Raw genomic sequence first — 16,353 nt, 5'->3', positions numbered from 1 at the left:
TCAAAAAACTGTTGTAAGGACGAAAATAATTAATATATGAAAAATAATTAGCCTGGTACATAATTATTACTGTAGAATTATATGCAGTCATTTAAAATTAAGAACATGGAAATGGCTTATAACAGAATGCTACATGAAAAAGACACTGTAACATGGTATATAGTAACATACCAAACAATCCACAACATGAACTACACCAAAATGTTAACAATGAAACAAAACAAACAAAAATCAAAAATATTTTGCTAAGGAATAGAGTAACATAAATTCAGAGTGTACTGTGCATTTTAGCTATGCAAGTTAGCGTTTTAGCTATGCAAGTTATCTTCTCCGGCATAAGGCTAAAAGTTGGTTTAACTGACTAGAACTAATTATTAGTTCTCTGGAGCTAATGATTGTTAACTATGCAGCTGTCTAAACTGAAAGCTTTTCTTCCTGAAACACTTTTTACAGATTCCAACTTCTTAAAGTCTATTACAGAACTCTTGGCTGGCTGCCCTCCAGGTTTTCTAGCAAAAGCTCTAAGTGTAGAACCCTTGTCACTCACTGACATACAACAAAAACAATGTCTATTTCAGTTAGATTTGCAATATTAGCAGTCTGGAATCAACAGTTCTTGAAAAGAACCATCATTTTATGTAGGGAAAAAGCTGTATGTATTCTACGTATGATAACTAATTTTCAAAGTCACATTCTCCCTAAAGATAAGCTTTAGTACCAACCAAAGGTCAAATATTGTGCTTTTTAAAGAAAGAGTAGTGAGGGGGAAAGGAAGGAAGGGAGGGAGGACAAGAAAGAGAAAAAGAAAGATAGACAGAAAAAAGAGAAAACGCAAGAAAGAGAGAAATTTAAATTGCATAATGATGATGTAAAAGAAATCTCTTTTAGCTTTAAGATGTGTAAATAAAAGCAATTATATTTGATGTCAGCAATCCCCATCACTGCAGAAAATGCTCATTTAGATTATTTACAAAGGTAATACAAAGGGTACTTTGTCTTCATGAATTCTTACTGATAAGCATGTTTTAAGGAGAGAGGAAGAGAAAGAGAGAGGAGAGAAAAGGAAGAAAAGGATGAGAGACTGGAAAGGAAAAAGTTGGGGGGAAGGCAGAGAGATTGATTATTGTCTGTTACCAAACTAGAAACAGAAATAACACTGTCCACCAGGGGACTACATAATACATGTGAACAAACATTGATGACCTGGGTTTATTAACATAGAATATGGAAAAGGTCTATTTCTTTTAACATTTTGTGTCCATTTGATGAATAACCAGAGTTTTAGATTCTGAAAGCAGTAAAATCAAGTTTCTAACTGAATAATAAGAAACACAATGATTGATACAGAAATTATAAATTGGCTCTGGACTAGTATGATTGATACATCAACTTATATCTGGCTTCAAAGGCTCATAGATTCAAACTAGAAGCAATGTTTGGTCATGTAATCCATCTCACATCATTCTCCATTGTTTACTCCTATCAGATGTGTATACAAAGGGAAGAGTCAGTAAACTTACTAGATATCAAATTACCAGCATCTCCTTGCTCTTCCCTAATAACTAAACCAGGGGCTCTCTCTTCTCTCTCTTTTCCTCTCCCTCTCTCTCCCTCTCAACTTCTCTCTCTCTCTCCCTCCCGCTCTGTTTCTCTTTCATACACACACACACACACACACACACACACACAAACACACAGCTCTCTAGCCTGCAATAAAGTTGTTATAAAGTAGACAGAATGTTGAACTTATGGCCCCAGATCACCACTCACCATTCTCCACCATTCCCCACCCTGTGAAGTACAAAAGGGAAAATAATTAAGCTCATATTACATATCTACCTTTTTTTGTTAATGTAATGTGTCATTTCTAAAATCATACCCATTAGATGATTTACATCTAAGATCGGCCTTTAGTGTACATAAGCTATACACATGCACACAAATTTTAACACTGTACACACAATGTTTTTAAAAAGTTGTTTAGCTTTAAACACATCTACTTCCTACTTCTCTGGTAAGAGTGGCAAACATGCCAGTTTCTTTTTTCTTTTTTCTTTTTTTTTTTTTTTGAGATCCATGGAGTCTTGCTCTGTCTACCCAGGCTGGAATGCAGTGGTACAATCTCGGCTCACTATGATCTCCACCTCCCAGGTTCAAGCGATTTTCCTGCCTCAGCCTCCCAAGTAACTGAGATTACAGGTGCCCGTCACCATACCCGGCTAATTTTTGTATATTTAGTAGAGACAGGGTTTCACCATGTTCACCAGGCTGATCTCGAACTCCCAACCTCAGGTGATCTGCCCGCCTTGGCCTCCCAAAGTGCTGGGATTATAGGCGTGAGCAACCGAGCTGGGCCATCAGTTATTTCTACTTTAATGTCTGTCATCCCCTAGGATCAGTACAGCAAGCTGATAAGAAAATTTCAGTTGAAAGTTGCATTTAAAAATTCACTTGCAAGGTGTTAGTAATAATACCTTTTGGAAGACTAAAAATATTTTCGGTTATTTAGAAACATCTCTGCTTTATCAATTAACCACAGCACAGTTTTGTTCCCAAGTCAACTTATCCTTCTTGATGGCTACTTTTCCTTCTTATCCAGGCTACTTTTCTTTCTTGATGCTCCTATTAGTTTATGCTTAAGAACGCAAAGAATGCATCTTAATGCTACCCAATAGAGAACATAATAAAGATGGTAAGTGTCCCATAAGAATAATGATATTATGCATTTCAAATGCCAAAATAAAAGTGTGTTTAACTGTTTGGAGCACTTGTCTTCTCCCAGAAATATGTATGGCCTGGAGTTAACTCTGTGTTCTAGCACACAGAGCCCTCTAAATGTAATTCTCCCATAATAGACTAATACGTTGTGTATTTGTGTACAGCATGTACTATTTTACCTGGCTGCAGGAACTACTCACCCTCTCCATCTGATTACAATGAGAGCATCTGATGATTGGGCAGGGCCCAAACTGGGACATTTCCTAGGACCCATAAACTTTGGAAATAGGAAACTCAAATCAGTATCTAGTTTTTCTGTAGTGGCAAAGCTTTATTATGTAAAATTAAGAGCTGTCAGCAATCATATTTTCTGAATATAGAAAGCTATCCTACAGAGAAAGAGAAGTAGAAGACCCAAATATATGAATAAGCCAAAATAAAAAATAGCCAAGAGTCCCAAAAGTATGTGAGCCCTATTTCCAAAGCCTAGCTATATGCCTGTCTCCATCATGCCTCAGTCATGCTGAAATATGCACCAAGATATTCTACATTCTCCCTTTTATTTAGGTTATTTTGAGTTGCGTTTCTATTGCTTATAATCAGGAGTTCAAACTAATACTTGGTGTCAGACTATTTTTAGAACATTCCAGAGGAATGCTATGAAGCCATCTGATAATGAGTGGCAGGGGCAAAGCACAGAAATATTCTAGTTCATTATAACAAACGTAATTTTAATGTCATTCTGGCCATATAAATACCTATTCTTTTACTCCCTCAGTCCCTCAAATGGCTGACAGTCTAATGGAGAAGACAGATCAGAAAGTCATGTCAGCATAGTGTGATAAGTGCATCACAACACAGATTTGCATTTCACAGATCTATCTGGGGTGGCATTGAAGTGAAGAGGGTATTAGAAGGTACGAGAACCAAATTGCCTAAAATCTTAGAGTACAGGGAAGACTTGGCCTTGGGAGAGGGGAGGAGGTGAAACGGGAAAAGTTCCCTTGTCCCCCTCACAGGGCGGTGTGATGGGGGTGTGGCTCATTTCTTCAGTGCCCCACTGCTCAAACCTCTAGGGGAGCATACAGACAGGCAGGCTGTGGGGATCCGACCCCACAGCAGTGTCTAGCGGTGAATGTTTACAGCTGAAGCCCCTGTGGGTGTGTGTTACACTGGGCTCTTTTAGTTTAGCTGTCCATAGGTGGCTTGTGTTAGCTCAATTAGACCCCTGCCTTAACATAAGGACAGAGAGCTTTCTGTATCCGGGGGTTCTGACCTTGGCGTACTTGAAGAATAGGATCACACCTGGGCTTGAATAATGAATGCAAGGTTTTATTGAGTAGAAGTAGCTCCCAGAAGATGGGGGAGCCAGAAAGGAGATTGGTTTTCCCCTAGAGTCGGGCTACTTGGCGGTCTGGGCTCTCCCTCAACTGCCCCAGCCAAACTTCACATCGTTCTGCCAGTCGGTGGCCTGCTAGCATCCGATGTGCTCTTCCACCTCGTGCTCCCCTCAGTGTCCTCTCAACGTCCAACATCCAGTTGCTTGTGTCTTCTTCCGATGTGTTCGTCTTGATGTCCAGCCGCCTGTGTGTGTGTGTCTGCCTGCTAGGGTCTCGGGGGTTTTTATAGGCACAGGATGCGAGCATGGCAGACCAAGGTGGTCTTAAGAAATGCTTGGGGCAGGAAAACAAAAACACCTGTCCTCAACTAGATCCCTGGGCACAGGCCTGGAGGCGGAGCCCTAGCCAGGGACCACACCCTTCTCCCCTTCCCTATCACTGAAGGGGACCCTTCCCTTCCCCTTCCCTTCCCCTTCCCTTCCCAGCACTCCCCTTCCCCATTTCTGTATCAGAAGGATATTCCAAGCACCTAAGCAGAGAACAGCACACACAAGTGAAAGAGAAAACAAGGCAACAAGGAGAGTTTCCTGGGCAGATGGCTGTGGAGTTTGGTGTGCTATACTATACTCTATCTTTAACCATTTTTGACAACTTTATTTTTATATCCCTTTTTGCAACTGGTTTCTCCTTTCCACATTTCCCAACTAGCCCAAAATAAAACTCATTTTAATAATAAAATGCATATTTTCTATTAATAGATAAATTCTTCATTTTAAAAAGGCTAAATAAGAAGTTCCTTCTAAAAAGAATTCAAGTTAAATTTAGGCTCAATCCCACAAAGTAGGAGAAAAGGATCTTCTGAGTCTCTTATATTATCACTTCATTGCAGACTAGATACATTTTCATTCACTTTTATGTTCTCATTACACAAGTGTTGATAAGCAGGTTAGATTTGGTAATATTCTCTCACCTGAATTGCACATCTAATAATGCTAGATAAAGACCGTCTCAAGCTTGTTGGTATGTTTACACTGCTTGATTAGGTAATAAATAATGACCTTTCTTAACATCATGTAATTCTCTCTCTAGGCATCACACCAAGCTTTCTTTTCCACTACCAGACAGTCCCACCCTTGTTCTGCTTTGAAATCATTTTAGTCTCATCCAAGAGTGTTACTGCTCAGCCAAGTCCTCCTCTGGTTTCCAACTTTGCATCAAGGCACACTTACCCCCACTCCATCTGACTCAAGGAAAGCTGTCACTTATCCTGTCTTCAGTGGAGTTAGAGCTGTGTTACTTGTGTGCCTCCTCACTGTTAGCCACAATTTGAGCTTCCTGCTTTATCCTGGGTTGTTTTTAACCCATGGCCACAGTATCACTTATGAATTTGTCTCAGCAGCTGGTGAAAGCAATTATCCCCTATCCCTATAGCATGGCTTCTAGATGAAGACTGGTAGGGCTGCCCTCGTTCACTTCTAGTTAGCTATCTGAGCCAAGATTTGTCCGTCATTTTCAAGTCAGGTCTCAGCAGGAAGTGATCCCAATTTTGACTGGGCAGGAACATAAACAAAAGCAACTGAAGTCAGGGCAGCTACATGTTGTAATGGTTTCTGCCTTGATACACAACAATGTATCATTAGTTCTGTCCCTGTCATAAGCAACTTACCCACCCACAAACCTTCTGAGATCCATGTCTTCAGGAGCAGCCACATTCCAGTTCCCAGGCAAATTCTGATATAGAGCATTAAGAGTGAGTAGGTACCTATTCCCCACCACGAGGAGGAGTTACAACCAAATCAGTCCCTCCAGTAGACTGATCTGGAGCTCAGAACCCCTTTAACAATTTAACTCTCTCAATCTGCGCTGTGTGAAAGGTTAGCACTCCTTCAATTGGACCTTCCTCTGATAAAATTCTGTCCCCTAAATTTTTATCCCTATCTTCCTTCCCAATATATTGTGCAATTATAAGACTGAGACTCTAATTTATTTTCTATGCTCATTATTTTCCATTTGGCCTCAACTAAGATCCATACTCCGCTCCACTACGTGTTTCAGGAGGCTGACCCCTAGAGATTTCTGCCTCGTTCCAATTGAGCCAATTGGCACTACAGCAGGCGATTAGAAGGGGAAAAGAGAAAAGGGTCAGGATATTTTTTTCTCTGTCCTGCCCTGCTTCAGTGTTCCATCTCTGACTATAGCTGCATTCCTCCACAACTACAGCTCTAGCTCCTCCTGCAGGACTCAAGTTCTTACCTGACCCGGGCAACACTACTTCTTCCCATTGATCCCTAGGTCCTAGGGTTGGTAATACCTTCCTACTGATACTGGTCTCTAGGAGGCTCACCAGCCATTGTTTTATACCCTTAACCCTGCCCATTCATCTGTAAGTAGTCCCTTCATTAAAGTCTCTTCTTTTGAGCTATCTAAGATGAACTGTGTTTCCTTCTGGGGCTCTGATAATATAACCCCGATAGTGGATATCTACTGTTTTTCTGGGCCCAAATCCACATCCCATTTCATATAGTGCTTAATAAAAGCAGCTAGTTTTCAGTTAGGTTTATACATCCACAATACAAAGCCCACATATTTTGGGGTAACTTATTCTATCCCTGGCTCTGTGGATTAGGTAAGAGGCTCAAGTCTGTGTTCATCAATGCAATCCTAGCTCACTAGAAATGAATGGTTAGGAATGGGTACACGCTTTAAGACAGTTCAATTAGACTGAAGTCCAGAGTTTCTGTACGATGGCCAAAAAGGCTTTCTTCTACCAGATAAGATTGTATTGAGGATATGATATTTGTAACATGTCAAGCTGAAGGTGCCAGGAGCCCACTGTTTAGATGAGGATGCTCCTAGGCAAAGGCAAAGCAGAGAGAATTACAAAGAATCCAGGCCCTTAGTGACATTATTTGTGCAGCTGGATCATGTTTATTTGACAATAACTCCCTATGAATTGTTCAGTCAGATGAGCCAACAAGGATCATTTTTTCTTCAGCTCCTTTGAGTTGGGTTATCTGCCACTTGCAGAAGCAAAAATCCTAAAGGGTACAGGACCATTACAAGTTCCCAGTCCAGTAATTCGCTAAATCTACCTCAATCCCCCTATGAAGGCTATGAAATTACTATGCATAAACAGATGGCCCAGAGATCAACAAGCAGCTTATCTATACTCCCAAGTGGCCCCTGTGGGGAGACTCCTTTGCCTGCGTCATCCACCTGTTTGGGCACTTCACTATGTCACCTCAGACCCCAGCTACACAGCTTCATGAATCACAAATGAACATGGCCAAAATCCCTAAACAGCATGCCTAACTAGACCTGTCCTGGCATCTCCCACATGTAGTGTAGGACCAGTGCCTCTTCCCACATCTATCTTACTTATTAAAAGTATCCCACTATTCCTTGCTAATATATCCTAAGATACACCTCCCACGTGTCTCCTGAAGTGTTACTTCCCTATCCTCCCACACTTGCTAACCTTCTCCTCTTGGATGTTGCTGCTCATCAGGTCCCAAACACACTCTCAACCTGCTACTCAAATAACCCTATCCTGAGCTAGGATAGGATCCATTTATAAAGACAAATAAAACTGAGTCTCAAGAAGGTATCCTCAAGAAATGTTTAGGTTAGTAGGAGGAACAAAAAAAAAAAAAAAACACACACAAATAACTCTAGTTCTAAAATGATATGTGTCATAATAGAGAATCCCAAAGAAGAAAAGAAAACTTCCAACTAGGAATATGAAGAAGAGAAAGTGAGAAGGAAGGCACTAACATTTATAGAATGCCTACTAGTGTCTAGATCCTCTGAAAGACTCTGTAGTGATGTGTAGCTCTCACCTGGTATATTATATCCAACAGCTTAATCAATATTTACTTTGCCCCTCCCCTCCCCCACAAACTATACGGAAGCCAGACAGTATTTTTAAAAGGTAAGTCAGATCAAGTGACTTATCTCCTCAAAAACCCTCTGATGGCTCCTCATCTCATTCAGGACAAAGTCCTCACGAAAATTGACCTAAAAGACCATATATGATCTGGCTTGTTCTTTCTGCCTCTCTCTGTCTCTGCACGAGCCAATTCACCTCTTTTCTGTTCTGGCACATGCCAAGCACACACCCACCTCAGAGACTTTGTACTTGCAGTTCCCTCTGCCCGGAATGCTCTTTCTTCAAATATTCCCTGGCTCTTCCAGGTCCCTGCTCAAGTGCCATCTTCTCAGTAAGTCCTTTTCAGACCATCCTATTTTAAAATTGTTTCTCCACTTTCTGCCTTCTCTACTCTCCCTCTCCTCTACCCTTCTCTATTTCTCAAAATATGTATTTTGGTTTTTATTTATTGACCTGTCTATCCCCACCAGGGTATAAATTCTGTGAGGCAGAGATTTTGGTCTATTTTGTTCTACTGTTAGGTGATATCACTACTTAAATATTTATTGAATGACTGGATTATATACCATTTAAAATTTAAAACGATCCTGAGATTTGGCTATTGTTTACATTTTGCAGATACTAAGGGTCAGACTGTGGTAATTTTCTCAGGATCAGAGAGCTAGTGAATTTTAACGCTAGAATCTGGAATCAATCTGTTGGATAATAAGGCTCACATGCTTAGGGAAAATATCAAGGACTAAGGAGCTGGGCTTTATAAGATGAGTAGAGTTACTGTGTTTGAGGGCAACAGGAGTAAAAAACACCACAGGAAGAACATAAGTAAAGATATGGAGGCACAAGAGCTTGAGGCACATATATGAAACAACATGTACACAGATGTAAAGTAGATGTGGACAGTATGCACATGAATGTAATGTGCCTCTGAGATTTAAAAAACCAACCAGGATAAAATGAGGCTCATTCCCACGGTTAAATAATGAATCCTATGGCCGGGCACTTATAATCCCAGCACTTTGGGAGGCCGAGGCGGGCAGATCACGAGGTCAGGAGATTGAGACTATCCTGGCTAAACGGTGAAACCCCGTCTCTACTAAAAATACAAAAAATTAGCAGGGTGAGGTGGCGGGCGCCTGTAGTCTCGGCTACTCGGGAGGCTGAGGCAGGAGAATGGCGGGAACCCGGGAGGCGGAGCTTGCAGTGAGCAGAGATCAAGCCACTGCACTACAGTCTGGGCAGCAGAGCAAGACTCCATCTCAACGAGAAAAAAAAGAATCCTATTCTTTCCCTCAGCAAAGTGGGGCGTGGGTAAAATAAAGCTGTACAAAGACGGTAAAAGTAGTTTTCTGCCCAGGCTGAAAATGAAACTCAAACCCATATTTTTCAGCAACTTTATTCAAATTTGTCTCCTTACCAAAGGAGACACATTTCAATTACACGTTATCCCACATTAGCATGGATAATCAAAAGTTAGCTATACACAAAAGCTATTTTCTGTAAGTATTCTAAACACTAATTAGGAAATTCAGCCTAAATACTGTATCTTCAAAAATAATTCTGGACACCATGTTAAGAATGTATACAGATGTGATAAAATCTAACATTTAAATGTTGTGTCTGGGTATTTTACTGGTAAATAAAAAAACCATAAAATCACAGAATTATAGAGGTAGTAGTACCCTTAGAGACCATCATCAACCTTTTCATTTTGCAGATGAAGAATTAGAGCCTAAAGAAGTAAAGTGGCATATCCAGGTGCACAGAGTTCATGAGTGCCAGAGTCTGAGCCATAACTCAGTCTCTTGATTCCTAGTTCACTGTCCTTTTTGTCACCTCAAGAGCCTACCTCTTATGGAAGTTTTAGAGATAAAGATACAGTTCTGTGTATGAAATTCCTTAATGTTGCTTAATGGCACCCCCTTGAGTGAACCTTTATGTAAATGTCAGGAAACCAACAGTCACAGGTTCAATTTCCAGTTAATATAGAGACTTTGTTCATTGAACATTAACTGAAATAGTTTTTATGCTAATGAGTTTGTTTTATCCTAGATTTTCATTAAAACACCATCAAGCTGTTTAAAATATGTAAAGTGTTCTTACAATATAAGAATCCCTAAACCCACTATAGAATACAGTTGAGAGATCAGACATTCATGATGACTTCTGTACAATTCTGGACTCACATATTTCACTCTCTTCACAGAAGTTGCCTTTTCAAGGAAACACATTGTCTTCTAGACCCTCCCATAATGTCTGCATTCCATCATGGTCTTGACCTCAGCCAGCCTTGACCTCAGCCAGCCTCACGCTTTCCCTTGAAATTATGCACTAGTATTTCTTCCTTTAGTACTGATTTTGTATATGTACATAAAATTTTAAACCCCTATAACCTTAAAAACTGTAATTTAAACCTCATCTGAGAGGTAGATAAATCTAAAGGAAACCTAAAAGCTGCTCTAATTAAGCAATCTCAAACATACACAAAAAGCCTTTCTTTAAAATAACTAAAAATGGAAAAATGCAAAAAATAATAAATAGAAGTCTTTTGAAAAAGCAATACTTTTGGTATGGCACTGTATATTTTTGTTGAAATAAGTACATTTTAAGGCTTAGTGTCTTATGTTTAATTATCTCTAAGATCAATTTATCTTCTCAGAAATTTGGCGTTTTTTTAACATTATGTTTTTCTTTCACATTTTGGGAATTTTAGTAAAGTAACCAAAGCATGAAATAACCGCAAGCAATCTTATATAATAATGTACCATGAAATTTCAATGGAATTACTGCAAACAAAAAATAAAGATGTCAATGTAGCATCACAGCATGAAGCAGCACATGTAAGCATTAGTTAAAAAAAGGCACATTCATTCATTCAATTGAGTTACTGCCACTCTACCACTGAATGAAACAGAGAAAAAGATGAATGCACAAAACAATCTACTGCATTAAGTGAAATAGAATGAGAAGCACTTTAATTGGATAAAATTTAAGAGCTGAATTACAAACGCCATATAAATAAATAGCTCTAAATAATGTGTTTTTCCAGTTAAATAATGACTTTAATAAAACAGATGAAAATGTAGGCTGTGTTGTTTTTTCTGCCTGTCAGAATCTCATTAGCATTCCAATTTAAATTCTACAAGTACACTCAAATCTCTCATTTGTACATCTGGCATAACTCAAAACACTGCCTTATTTGTTAAAAAAAATTTAAGGCAAATGAGCCAATTCACAATATCTTGCACTGGTATCTTAATGGGTAAAAACAATGTTGTTATTTCAGTGTTGCATAACAACAGGGGTTTCCATGTGGAGAAACTGAAAAAATTTAGATAACACTTTCAAAGAAAATTTGTTTTTATAAGAAAATCCTGAAAGCATGCAATTGAGTGCTAATGTTGTCTTAAAACTATTTCATATACAGAATTATCATATAAAACATATTTATCTTTAGGATAAGCTTTGGAATATTATCTAAAGAAACAATTAATGAAGCTAAAATTCCAGGTAAATATGGTATTAATTCTAAGTTTTTTTGTGATAAAAGTTACACCATCGTCAACACTTAAAAAATAAAATGCAGGGGAAAATTTATCAAACTACTTAAGTTTAACGATAACTCTAAAACTGTAATATATATAAGAAGTACATAAAGATATCTCAAAACTGGGTATTCCTAGGAATTAGCCCCAGAATTCTGATTCATAGATGGGGATAAGAAATTTAAATTTTTAACATATACCACAAGTGATTTTGATGCAAGTAGTCTGTGGACCACAATTTGAGAAACTCTAACCTGCAGGTTAAAGTACATACACCTTAGATTGACAAAGTTTTTCATAATCTGGTTTTACTCTACCTTTCAATCACATTCCACAGGACGAACTACCAAATTCAGTCACTTGAATCTCATTACTTCCATCTTACCTTAGTGCTGAGTATCAAAGTCTCAATCTGAACCTCCTCAATCTTTTGTCTTAATATCACAATCTATCCCTGGCCTTTTTGATGCCCAAAACAGACCAGTTAAAGTCCAGCTTAGTACAGACCAGTGGATCATGGGATATGAAAAAATAGGTAATAGGCATCGGGCTTAATAAAGACCTCAGAATCAAAGCAATCCTAAGTAAAGTATCCCAACAGACAGGCTGAGCACAGGCAAATAAGGAACCAGTAGTACAGAGATACTACTTTGGCTAAGACTAATTGGTCCTTACAATGCTAACTTTATCCACTTACTTAACAATTTCATCTTGAAAAGGAACTTGGATAAATAAAAAAGTAAGCTGCTTTACGTCATATTTAACAAAATTTTTATTGTAATTACAACTCTGGACTAATTTTTAGGTCAAAGAATAAACCAGCTATATGTCCTTTGTTGATTTTTCTGAAATTACTTCATGATAGTGCGATATAATATCTGCAAATTCACATTTAACACCTAGAAGACTGTAACAAATATCATCTAACAGGAATATTCAAAGGTTTATCTGGTTTACAAATGGTTTCTCTTAATCCTTTGTTCTTCCAATCAGTTCCTTTTGAAGCATCATTATATCATTACCCTTGACAATCCTCTGCTTCAATTGTAAACTGTCAAATCCTCATGTATCAGTGGTTTTACATGGGATTCAATAGATTCTCCAACGTCATTTACACCAATGTCACAAAATCTGTATCTTTCTCAAATTTTTCTATTTTTTATGGTCAATTTACATTGTATTCTTTCAGGTCTGGAATAGTCAACTAAAATGTATGAACACATCTACCACATTTCTTTTTTTTTTTTTTTCTCTTTTAAATTTTTGCATTCTTTCTCAACTTTTAGTTTAGGTTCAGGGTACAAGTGCAGGTTTGTTACATGGGTAAATTGTATGCTGCTGAGGTTTAGTATAAGAATGACCCTGTCACCCAGGTGGCAAACACAGTACCCTATAGGTAGTTTTTCAACCCTTGCCTCCCTCCCCATCTCCACCCTCAAATAGTCCCCAGTGCCCAGTGTCTATTGTTCCCATCTTTATGTCCACATGTATATAATGTTTAGCACCTACTTATAAATTAGAATATGTGGTATTTTGTTTTCTATTCCTGTGTCAGTTCACTTAGTAAAATGGCTTCTAGCTGCATCCATGTTGTTCCAAAGGACATGACCTTGTTCTTTTTTATAGCTGCATAGCATTCCATGGTATGTATGTACCATATTTTCTTTTTCCAGTCCACTGTTGATGGGCATCTAGGTTGATTCCATGTCTTTGTTATTGTAATAGTGCTGCAATGAACATATGAGTGAATGTCTTTTTTTTTTTTTTGGTAGAATGATTTACTTTCGTTTGGGTATATACCAAGTAATGGGATTGCTGGGTCGAACAGTAGTTCTAAGTTCTTTGAGAAATCACCAAACTGCTCTCCAGAATGGCTGAACAAATTTACATTCTCATCAACAGTATATAAGTGTTTCCTCTTCTCTGTATTTTTGCCAATATCTGTTATTTTCTGTCTTTTTAATAATAGCCACTCTGACTGGTGTGAGATGTCATCTCATTGTGGTTTTGATTTGCATTTCTCTAATGATTAGTGGTGTTGAGCATTTTTTCATCTTTTTTTGGCCACATGTATGTCTTCTTTTGAGAAGTGCCACCTTTCTTAACCACCAAGTAAATGGCAAAAACACTGATATGACAGGCAAAGATAGAAGTTGTGTTAATCTGATAACAACTAATTTTATTTGTGTTCACTAGGGAATGCCTTCAAGGCACATTTTATTCTCTATAGAACCTAGGTATATGTGTATTATAAATACACACTATGGAAATCCAGGAAAGCACTCAGTATTGAAAACATCTGTCAGAAGCTAGCTGAGTTGGGCATCAAAAAGGCCAGGGATAGAGCTATACACCTGGGGAAGAAAGGCTGGTAAGAAGATAGCACACCCCTATGTACTAGGCTTGCCAGTGAATTGGGACACACTCTGATAGCAAGCCAGCTAAGTAAGGAAGTTTTTAAAAGTTTCAAAAAAAAAATACCTGCAGATTTGAAACTCTAATATTTATATAATGTAGTATATTGCATACTTACTATGTGTATGCTAAGTGGTTTTTATACATTTTCTCATTTAATCTTCATAAAAGTCCTATGTGGCAGGTAATATTATTGTTATCATTTACAAAAGAGGTGACTGAAAGTTAAAAAGACTAGCTTATCTAAGCCCTTAAAGCTAGCAAGTAGCTGAGTTGAAATCTGAATTCAGTAATTCTGACCTTAAATTTGATCCTCTGAATTACTCTACTATAGACCTTTGCATTTTATATTATTTTACTTTATATTTTATATTTTTACTATCTTAAAGATGAATGAAATGTATACTTATAACTCTGCTTTAATGGCATATTACCTATTTTTCCATCCTCAGCATCCAGCAGTGTATTATACACAGTGAACTTTCAATAAATACTGCTTGAATTAATTGTTGGTCATATCCATAATTAAATTAATGTCAGATCTTAGAGAAAATGCACAACAACCAATACCATTCCTTTGGGATTAAGTTTGCCTTTATGATTTCCAAGAACAGACTGAGGAGAACTGCATCTCTCCCTAGGTGTAGACAGTCCTTCTGAGAAATATGAAAGAAGGGCGTTTTAATATCTGAGAGTGGATCAGAACATTAAAAAACTTTAAGAAAATGAAGTACTTCTTTTCCAGATTAGCATAGCTACTTTAATTGATGGTTTTGTGATTTCCAGATACTAAAGCTATGATTTCAAGAAGTCTCCATCATAAAAAGGGGGTAAATGCTAGATTCTATCGCTGTACTACAATGCAATGAATTGATTCAACAAACCATTATTGAGCATGTACACACACAGTTTCAGGCACATCTACTATGTTTCAGGCACCCTACAGTTCTAGGTATGGGGTATAGATATACAAGATGTCTATATTCATGAAGCTTATATCCTAGTGAGATGCAATAAATAGTGGATAAGTAAACAAATTAACTAGATATATTCTAGAAAAATCCATAGTCTCAGCCCAAAAGCTTCTTAAGCTGATAAATAACTTCAGCAAATCTCAAGATACAAAATCAGTGTGCACAGAAAGGGGATCATCACACATCAGGGCCTATTGTGGGGAGGGGGGGGAAGGGATAGCATTAGGAGATAGATCTAATGTAAATGATGAGTTAATAGGTGCAGGACACCAACATGGCACATGTATACATATGTAACAAACCTGCACGTTGTCCACATGTACCCTAGAATTTAAAGTAAAATTAAAAAAAAAAAATCAGTGTGCAAAAATCACTAGCATTCCTATACACCAACAACAGTCAAGCCGAGAGCCAAATCAGGAATGCAATCCCATTCACAATTGCTGCAAAAAGTATAAAATTCCATAGGAGTACAGCTAACTAGGAAGGTGAAATATCTCTACCAGGAGAACTACAAATCACTGCTCAAAGAAATCAGAGAGAACACAAACAAATAGAAAAATATTCCATGCTTATGGATAGGAAGAATCAATATCATGAAAATGGCCATACTGCCCAAAGCAATTTGTAGATTAAATGCTATTCCTATTAAACTACCATGGACATTCTTCACAGAACTAGAAAGAAACTATTTTAAAATTCATATGGAACCAAAAAAGAGTCCAAACAGCCTAGGCAATCCTAAGCAAAAGAACAAAGCTGAAGGCATCACACTGCCGCGACTTCAAACTATACTACAGGGCTACAGTAACCAAAACAGCATGGTACTGGCACAAAAACAGACACATTGGCCAATGTAACAGAATAGAGAAACCAGAAATAAGACCATACACCTACAGTTATCTGATCTTCAACAACCCTGACAAAAACAAGCAATGGGGAAAGGATTCCCTATTCAATAAATGGTGCTGGGATAACTGGCTAGCCATATGCAGAAAACTGAAACTGGACCCCTTACTTACACCATGTACAAATTCAACTCAAGATGGATTAAAGACTTAAATGTAAAGCCCCAAACTACAAAACCCTGGAAGAAAACATGCAATACAATTCAGGACAAAGGCACAAGCAAAGATTTCATGACGATGATGCCAAATTGTAAGAAAAGCAAAAATTGACAAATGAGATCTAATTAAACTAAAGAACTTCTGCACAGCAAAGGAAACTATCAAAAAGAGTAGGCAAAATGAAAGATAATTTTTGCAAACTATGCATCTGACAAAGGTCTAATATTCAGCATCTCTAAGAAACTTAAACAAATTTACAAGGAAAAAGTAAACAACCCCATTAGAAAGAGGGCAAAGGAAATGAACAGGACTTTTCAAAAGAAGACATACATGCAGCCAACAATCATATGAAAAAAGCTCAACATCACTGATCATTAAAGAAATGCAAATCAAAACCACAATAAGATT

General features: G+C 37.9%; 1 protein-coding gene across 3 annotated transcripts in view; it reads right to left on the bottom strand.

The window, feature by feature from the left end:
* Positions 1 to 16,353, bottom strand: part of MACROD2 (MACRO domain containing 2) — a 2,135,582-nt gene that overhangs the window by 1,926,512 nt on the left and 192,717 nt on the right. The window lies entirely within an intron of this gene.

Source organism: Colobus angolensis, unplaced genomic scaffold (genome assembly GCF_000951035.1).
Source record: "Colobus angolensis palliatus isolate OR3802 unplaced genomic scaffold, Cang.pa_1.0 Scaffold117, whole genome shotgun sequence".
NCBI classification, from domain to species: Eukaryota; Metazoa; Chordata; class Mammalia; order Primates; family Cercopithecidae; genus Colobus; species Colobus angolensis.
Note: the sequence above shows the minus strand (reverse complement) of the source record. Positions and strands in the feature narration are given on the sequence as shown.